At 33.7% G+C, this 8,201-nt stretch overlaps 1 long non-coding RNA gene across 1 annotated transcript; it reads right to left on the bottom strand.

Annotated features, from left to right (window-relative positions):
• Positions 1-5,675: 5,675 nt before the first annotated feature.
• Positions 5,676-7,400, bottom strand: LOC145076146 (uncharacterized). The gene is made up of 4 exons (XR_013692606.1): positions 6,866-7,400; positions 6,199-6,279; positions 5,939-6,091; positions 5,676-5,800 (listed from the first exon to the last, which is right to left on the bottom strand). It is a non-coding gene; the product is annotated as an uncharacterized LOC145076146 (long non-coding RNA).
• Between the last annotated feature and the right edge of the window lie 801 nt (positions 7,401-8,201).

Below are 8,201 nucleotides of genomic sequence, written 5' to 3' on the forward strand. Positions count from 1 at the left end.
TTGGAACTAAAGTTTTTTAAAGTGACTTTACATGTTCCAAAACTTGAGGGTAAGTTTTGTAACTTTCAAAACTTTTCAACTTCATAACTTGTGAGTTAATGGTTTATTAGAATTAAAGACACTTCATTTTATGTAACCTATGTGCTCATTAATGGATTTTAAAAGGAAGACTTTTGGTAATCCATAACTTGAGGACAAATTATGGATTCCATTAAAACACATCAAGATCAAGAATTAAACTACCAAGCAATTTTGCAAATAATTCATATGATCTACTAAACTCATAAGAGTATGAATATTCATATCAACAATTTCAATAATCATAAAAAACACATACAAAACTTGAAATTTTGATAATAGCAATTGTAAATGGATTAGCATAACCATTACACCATCTAAAACAAGTTTTATATGACCAAAACAGTTTCGGGTAATGTTTCTAGTCCATTTCGAGTAGGATGAAATAACACATGAACTCGTCGAGTCCCCCCATGGGCTCGGCGAGTTCACTCAGCAGAATGCATAAATCTTGAGTTTTTTTTAACAATTTGCATCAAGTATCAAGAAAACAAGTCAAGGCTCTGATACCACCAAAGGGTTTTGAGCATTCTAACACTCCTAACGTGTACATGCAACCCTAGAAACCTCAGATCTATGTTTTACTAAGATACATGCAAATTTGATTTTCCAAGGTTCTTAACCTAACTAGCATGGCATGGGGAACTTTGAAACAGAAAAGCTAGTAGAAGAACATACATTTCTTGTTGCTTGGATTGCTTGAGAACCTTGTGAGCCTAGGACCTCAAATGTGATGCCTCAAATGTTTCACACAACACCACAACTCTTGGAATAACTTTGAGAGAAGTACACTATCACTCAAAATTGGCTAGCCCTCTTGTTCTACACATAGTAGTGCCTATTTTGGTAGCCTATGGGGTCTTTTTATAGTTATGTCACAAGTAAGGTTACAACATGTAAACCCTAATTGAAATGAATTTCCATATTCCATTATCTATTGGTTTATAACCTCCATGGAATATATGTGGAGCACCTTATAGGTCTTAGCCCAATTCAATAAACCCTGGATCATTAGCCGACTATAAAAGAATGGATGATTTGCACAAGCAACCCTATATATTTAATTAGTCTCCTTTTGATCACCAAATTAATTCTAATTTAATTCTTGAGAAAAACTTATTAAATAATATTATTAATATATTAGAACTTATAATATATTAATAAACCATAAGTGTCCTTTCTCTCATTTCGTCTATCCAAGTGTTGCAATGTCATGCAACCCAAAATGGACCATGTTAACCGGGTCAAGTACATTCCATAAATAATTATGAACTTAGACACCGAATCCAACAAAGGTACCACCAAAATTCATTTTTTTGTCTCATCAACTATCTCTTTCACTTCAGAATCATGAGCTTTGAGAATATTGTAAAGACTCGACAATGATTAAGTATCGAAGTTCTCTTGCATCTTGATCATCCATCCAATGTTCTTATAATCCTTTTTCAAACCAAGAATGAAGGTGATGTTGAACTCTACAAAAGTAAAAACAACAATATACCTTGTGCACTTGTAAATTAATTCGTTGAAACGATCATAATATGCTTCAATAGATTCATTATTCTTCTGGTTAAAATCAGCTAACTCAGACAAGCATTGAGTCACTAAACTCTTCTTCATTCGCTCATTGCCTTTAAATTTCTCCTTGAGTGTGTTCCAGATCTCATGTGCAGTCTTGCAACCACATATCTAATTGTACACAACCGGTGGTAAGGCTCCACGCAACTCACGAATGCATAATTTATCGTTGGATTGTGTCTTGTTACCCTGACCAATCATATCATCATTTTGACTTGTTGTTCCCACTGCTTGAACATAATCATCATGAAATGGAACTTTTTCAATTGAATGTCACAAATCTTCAATCGATTATGTTGAGATAATCCTCCATTCGATCAACCCATTGATCAAAGTATTCAAGAAGCACCATAGGAATCTTTGTGGATGAACCAAGTGAATTGGTGAAATTCATCATAATATTCACATTTAAATATGCCATTGATTCTATTTGTAAAGAATAAAAACTTGAAGATAATGAATTCAGATACAAACAATTGATTAAAGATTGCAGAATCGGTAAATCACAAAGATCAATTGAAGAATTATGTTTTCACTTGCGCAAAATTGAATCAGAACAATTGAGTCAATAAAATGAAAATGAAAATGAAATTATTTAATCTATTTGTTGATTCCTTCTCAAATATGAATTGAAGTGTTATGAAATCAATCGTATATGTAATCAGAGTTATATGAACACAAGATGTAAATATAATCTGCTTTCAACTCATATTTTCTGGAGATGATAATTTTAAGCTCAAAAATGCAAAAGTTAAAAATGACTTATGTACCTACCTTATTTATATAGTACTTAATGGATACAAAAAATTGTTAGACTTCGACTGTGAAAGTGATACAACATAAATGCCTGAGAAAATACAAACAAAATCGAAGTCATAAAGACCATCGATATTGACACTCTATTAGATACTTTGACTACTACCTAAGACTGTGACAACCCGAAATTTCCATTTTGTACGAACATTATCTATTCAATAGAAGCTAGTCCAGTTTCAATGAATTTCAGACTTTTCCGATTAAGTTTGTGTACATTAGGGTTTGCGTTTAAGGAGTTATCAGGAGAGTGGATGCTCATGGGTTTGTGAAACTTGAGCCTTTCAAAACTTCATAATGATAGAGTCCAATTCCGGAATAAAAATATTTTCTGCCAAAATATTTCAGGACTATAAATAGATTTCTGAACTAAATTCATTCATTATTCACATTTCCAACTAGAGAAAAGCCATTTTCTCTCTCACGGATCTTCGGGTTTTCATCCCAAATCGTGAGTCCACTTCCCTAGTTGTGTTTTAATGCTTTTTATATGCTTAATAACATAGATTACATGTCAAATATGTGAGATCCGGGAGTTTACCGCCCAAGAACGTTCTTGGGGAGTAAACTCCAAAATGAAGCTTACAGGCCATCTAGTCCCATTTCCTTGTTAGGTAACTAGTTAAGGACATTATGTATGAACATTTAAGGCTAGAAAACAATCAAGAACACCTAGCTTTGGGTGTTTACGGCCCAAGAGTTTCTTGGACCGTAAACACCAAATTCAAGGGCTAAATGTGCCCTAATCACTCCTAAGGCTTTAAGACATTAACCCTCTATTACTTCTAACTAATTTGGAGACTTTAACACATCAAAAACACCCCTTAAAGGGAGTTTAAGGCCAAGGAATTACTCTTGGGCCGTAAACTCCAAGTAAAGGCACCAAAGTGTGCCTAGGGTCCTCTTTAGCCTTAAACAAAAGCCTAGAAATTATCCTTCTTGTGCAAGAGACTTGAAAGAATTAAAACACCCGCCCCATGAGAGTTTACAGCCGTAAACTCTATGGGATATGGTCTTTTGGCCGTAAACTCCTCAAAGGAGTATTCTAAGGCCCTAAACTACCCAAAGGATTAAACCACCAAGCTAGGCTTATTCTAGAAATCATTTAGCACTTTAAAACACCCATTACCACCAAGATTGGAGTTCACGGCCATAAACTCAAGGGTTTACGACTGTAAACTCCTTGTGTGGGGTTTATTGGGTAGTAAACTCTTATTCAAGGTCCTTTGGTACATTAAACCCCTTTAGCCTTGTCCCATAACAACTTAGATGCAACCATTAAGACCTATAACACTTATACAAAGTGTTTACATGTTCCTGAGTGTCACAACTTATTTTAGTAAGTTATTATTTGGCTAATTAGTTATATATATGCTCATTATATGATAACTAGGCTCGTGCGTGTGAACAAGTCTCCGTTTTCCACCTAGCAGGGTATCCGATACTTCAATCCAATCCACTCACCGCAAGTGAGTTCATACCCCTTTAATTAACCTTTGAAATACTTTTAAATGTTTTAAATACTTTATGGGGGGAATACAAGTTAAATACTTATAGTTATTGCATCAATCACATGTGATTACATCAATCACATATGATTAATAACTAGAAAACCAATGATTTATTCACTGTTCAAACTGTTTATCGAACTGTTTTACTTCAAAATGTTTTACAAAATCTTTTACTTATCAAATGCTTTTATTAAACTTTAGTTTATTTCTTATAAATTGCATGCCCATATATGTATAGATATATAAGAAATGTTTAAAGGGCTTAGGAAGGCCATCCGCCCTATTTCCTTTTTCTCGATTTGGTGTGGTCTGGTGGGATTTCGGGTGACCGTCCGAAGGTCGTTTCAATATTAGTTATATATCAAATATAAATATATAGACATAAAAGTACTTCCATATTTATACTTATCAGTACGTCATCAGTAAGTTACCATCGGGGTAACACAGGATCATACTACTACAATTTCTAGATCAAGGAGTCAGTTCATTCATGAGTATACAACTATACTAGAAAGAGAACATATACAACCATACTAGAAAGAGAACATATACAACTATACTAGGAAGAGAACATATACAGCGATACTAGAACAAGTAACATTACATTACATAAACATGAATATGTTAACAATTGTGATCCACTGTGTCGGAGCATGCCTTAAATGTCATGGCCCGAGTTGTAGCCAGAATTCTCTTGAAGGGAGAGCGTGAGTTTGCGTATAGATCTATACTGGATTGACTATCCTAAACCTTGCTGCTAGCTACAACCGGACCTGCAGGTCTGTGGGTGCCAAACGTCATTCCGTTATTACGACCATTCGTATGTCATTGTTACCAGTCGATAGTATGGTGCAATTTATCACATTATACCTTAATATAAATCCGTTTTAAGGTAGTTAGTACAAAAGTAGTTCCTATAATACAACACTACAGTACTACAATGATTTACCCATTACATATATTTAATGATTATTTCACTAAAACATTAATGTACAAACTATATTTTGTTAAATGATAGTTACACTTGGGAAATTACACACTTTTACAACAAACGAGCATAGAAAACAGTTAAGCCTTGGTAGAAGGCTACTTTAATAGAAAATATAGGTTTTTCTGAGGAATTCAAACTGTTACAAACACTTACAAACAATTACTTACATTTTACAAACATACAATTGAGACATGTTCACTACTAGAAAAAAGGCCTTTTACGACGCTCATTGCGCGTCGTAAAACGCTCAGACGACGCGCAAATGCGCGTCAAGGAAGGCCCTGTCATAAAGAGAGATGACGGGCTTTATAGACGACGCGCATTTACGACGCGCATTTATGACACGCATTTACGACGCGCGGTTATGACACGCATTGCGTATCAAGGAAGGCCCTATCATAAAGGAAGACGACACACATTTGCGTGTCGTAACCTTACGACGTGCATGTTTATGACACGCAATGCGTATCAAGGAAGCACCAGTCAAGAAAGGCCATTTCATAAATGAAGACGACACACATTTTTGCGTATCGTAATTTTAATTTTTTTTTTAAAAAAAATATATTTATATATTTATTAATTTATAAATTAAATTTGCATTTAATCTCTCATAATAGAAACAAAATACCATATAAAAAAATACAATCCATTGCATAATATAATATAAAATACCATATACAAAAAATACAATCCATTGCGTTTAATTTGTATGTATAACAAAGACACATGTGTTAAACTTGTTACCATTAACATCTAATCGTATGGACTCGAGTGTTAAACTTGTTACCATTAATATCTGATTCATAAGTCCTTTCAACAAGATTGTTACCTGCATAAATGAAAACAAACAGGAACATTAACAGCCCAGCATGCTCAAGCCTCATCAATACAACAAAGGAGACAAAAGTAATGTAATAAGCCAAACATTAAAACCAAACATTAATATAAGAGATGGGAAATCTTTTACCTGAATATAACTAGCACCAAACAAACCACCATTTCCAAGCTGGAATTGAGTCCGATGCAATGTGACTAAAAAAACACAAATCACTCTCAAATTTCACTTACCCCTTTCACTTTCACATAACACCAACCAACCTACTTATAAGTTGCTAATTATCTGTAAATAAATGTGAGTACTGAGTACATTGCTATAACGGGTAAAGAAATGCAAAAACTTAAATAAATTTCATTGCCCATATTTATAAACTTGAAACAATTTTTTACCTTGAGAACGTGGGAGAAACCTGATTGGTAAATGGAATAGCGTGCTATCTCACAAAGGTCACATGAACTCAACTTCCAGACCTGTATTCCTCCACCAAGGGTTCCTTTGTGAGATGGATTTGTAAGGGGTCATAAGTAAATGTATCCAAAAGATTGCCTTAAGATATTATTGGAATCACTTCCACAATATTTTTAACTACATCTAATTTTTACTTAGAAAAACAATCCATACTCAAATTCCTCAAGATAGAAAGTATGCATATACAAACAAACATCAAGGCAAAGAGTGAGTAACTTGGAGTTGATTGTATAACAGATGCAATATTGCAATTCTAAGGCAAAGCCCAAACTAGAAATCCTTTAACAAGGAACAAAAACAACATTCTTAAGTTGTTGGTGGCTTAACCTTATTATTAGAAACAAGAAACGACAACATGATACCTGTGGTAAAAATTCAACACCCTTGGCTTATGTATTTTCTACATAAAAGAGTACGACAGTGAAATCTACAACAATATTATATGAATTTAAAACTTCACACCACCAACACTTTGCTCCAAAATTGTGATCTAACAAGATTCTAACTACAACAATACTTCACAATAACAAGACACAAAGAAACCAAAAAAGAAGGTGGTGCATATGCATTACATCAAAACAATGATACCTTTATAAAAAAAATGGCCTCATTTCCTCTTGTTCTTGCTTTTAGTAGCTCTCACCATCCTTCTTCCAGATTTATCACCACCACCAGACCCTAACGAAAAGCTTCCTCCACCAGCATTGAACTCTACACTAGATGACTGGAAAGGATTCTAAGGTAGCACTTGGTTTGGCTGGCCACCAAACTAGAAAGGAGCCGCCGCTTGTGGTGGGGCCGGGGTGGCTGAACCGAACATGAACTTTTTTTTTGGCTTAACCCATCAAATCATTTTGTGTAGAATAAATCAAGATTAAGTTCTTAACCCATTAAGCCCATTAAATAAAAAAAACAACCCCTTAATCTAATAATATATATAGTATGTAAATGGATGTTTCTTTTTCATTTCTTGTATCTAATAATATATTAATATATACCTATGTATTAATAATTTGGATATAATGAACAATTTAGAATTAAATTCGATTTTGAGCAAGAAAATGACCTTCCTTGGGGACGTGTAGTTTTTTCACTATTGTCCTTTGGTAAGCCTGTTTCTTCATCATCATCCTCTGAGATAAGAAAACAAGGATCATGAGTTAACAAATACTAAAGCTTCATCACGATTACAAATTAGTTACTTAAGCATATATACGTTCATCATGTTTTGTTTGTGTTGCTTGCTGTCAAAATATACATGAAATTTTGATTAATAAGATAATTTATGTTAATAAACTTAAAAAAAGAGAGAGAACAGGCTCAGGTGAAGAAAATTGAAGAACTTACCACTTTCAACTTTTTGAGAATATTATCAACTTGTGTAGTATCAAATCCCCATTCGTTTGGCTTATCTAAACCAACACCTGTTTTGCATTCAAGTTAGTGGCAAAAAAAAAAAAAAAAAAAACTTCATTTATACTTTCAAACTGTGAGAGTGTGAGGCAAAATCACAAAGCAGAGACTGAAAAAATGCTAGCCAACATGTCTAACATTGTGCTTATTAAAAGAAATCACTTCAGTCAAAACCATGGAAGATAGACAAAGATCTTGTAAATGATGTAATGCATCGTCTTTATACAGATTTACCTGAACATAAATGATGACCACTTGAAGCATATCTTTTGGAAGATAACCAGTCACCCAATAGATTGTTGTTTTCGCATTTCCTAGATCTTTTTTGTGAACCCAACAAAATAATAAATATACAACAAATAAAAATAATAATAAGTTGCAGCTTGGTATACCTTTTTACATGCAGTTATCGGATCATCTGAATAAAATGGAGGTTATCCAACAAGCATCTCATACATTATTGCACCTAGTGACCACCTGAAACAATAGTAATAGTTAAAAACAATCATGA

The sequence above is a fragment of the Lactuca serriola genome, chromosome 9, assembly GCF_051521515.1.
Source record: "Lactuca serriola cultivar US96UC23 chromosome 9, Lser_US96UC23_V15, whole genome shotgun sequence".
NCBI classification, from domain to species: domain Eukaryota; kingdom Viridiplantae; phylum Streptophyta; class Magnoliopsida; order Asterales; family Asteraceae; genus Lactuca; species Lactuca serriola.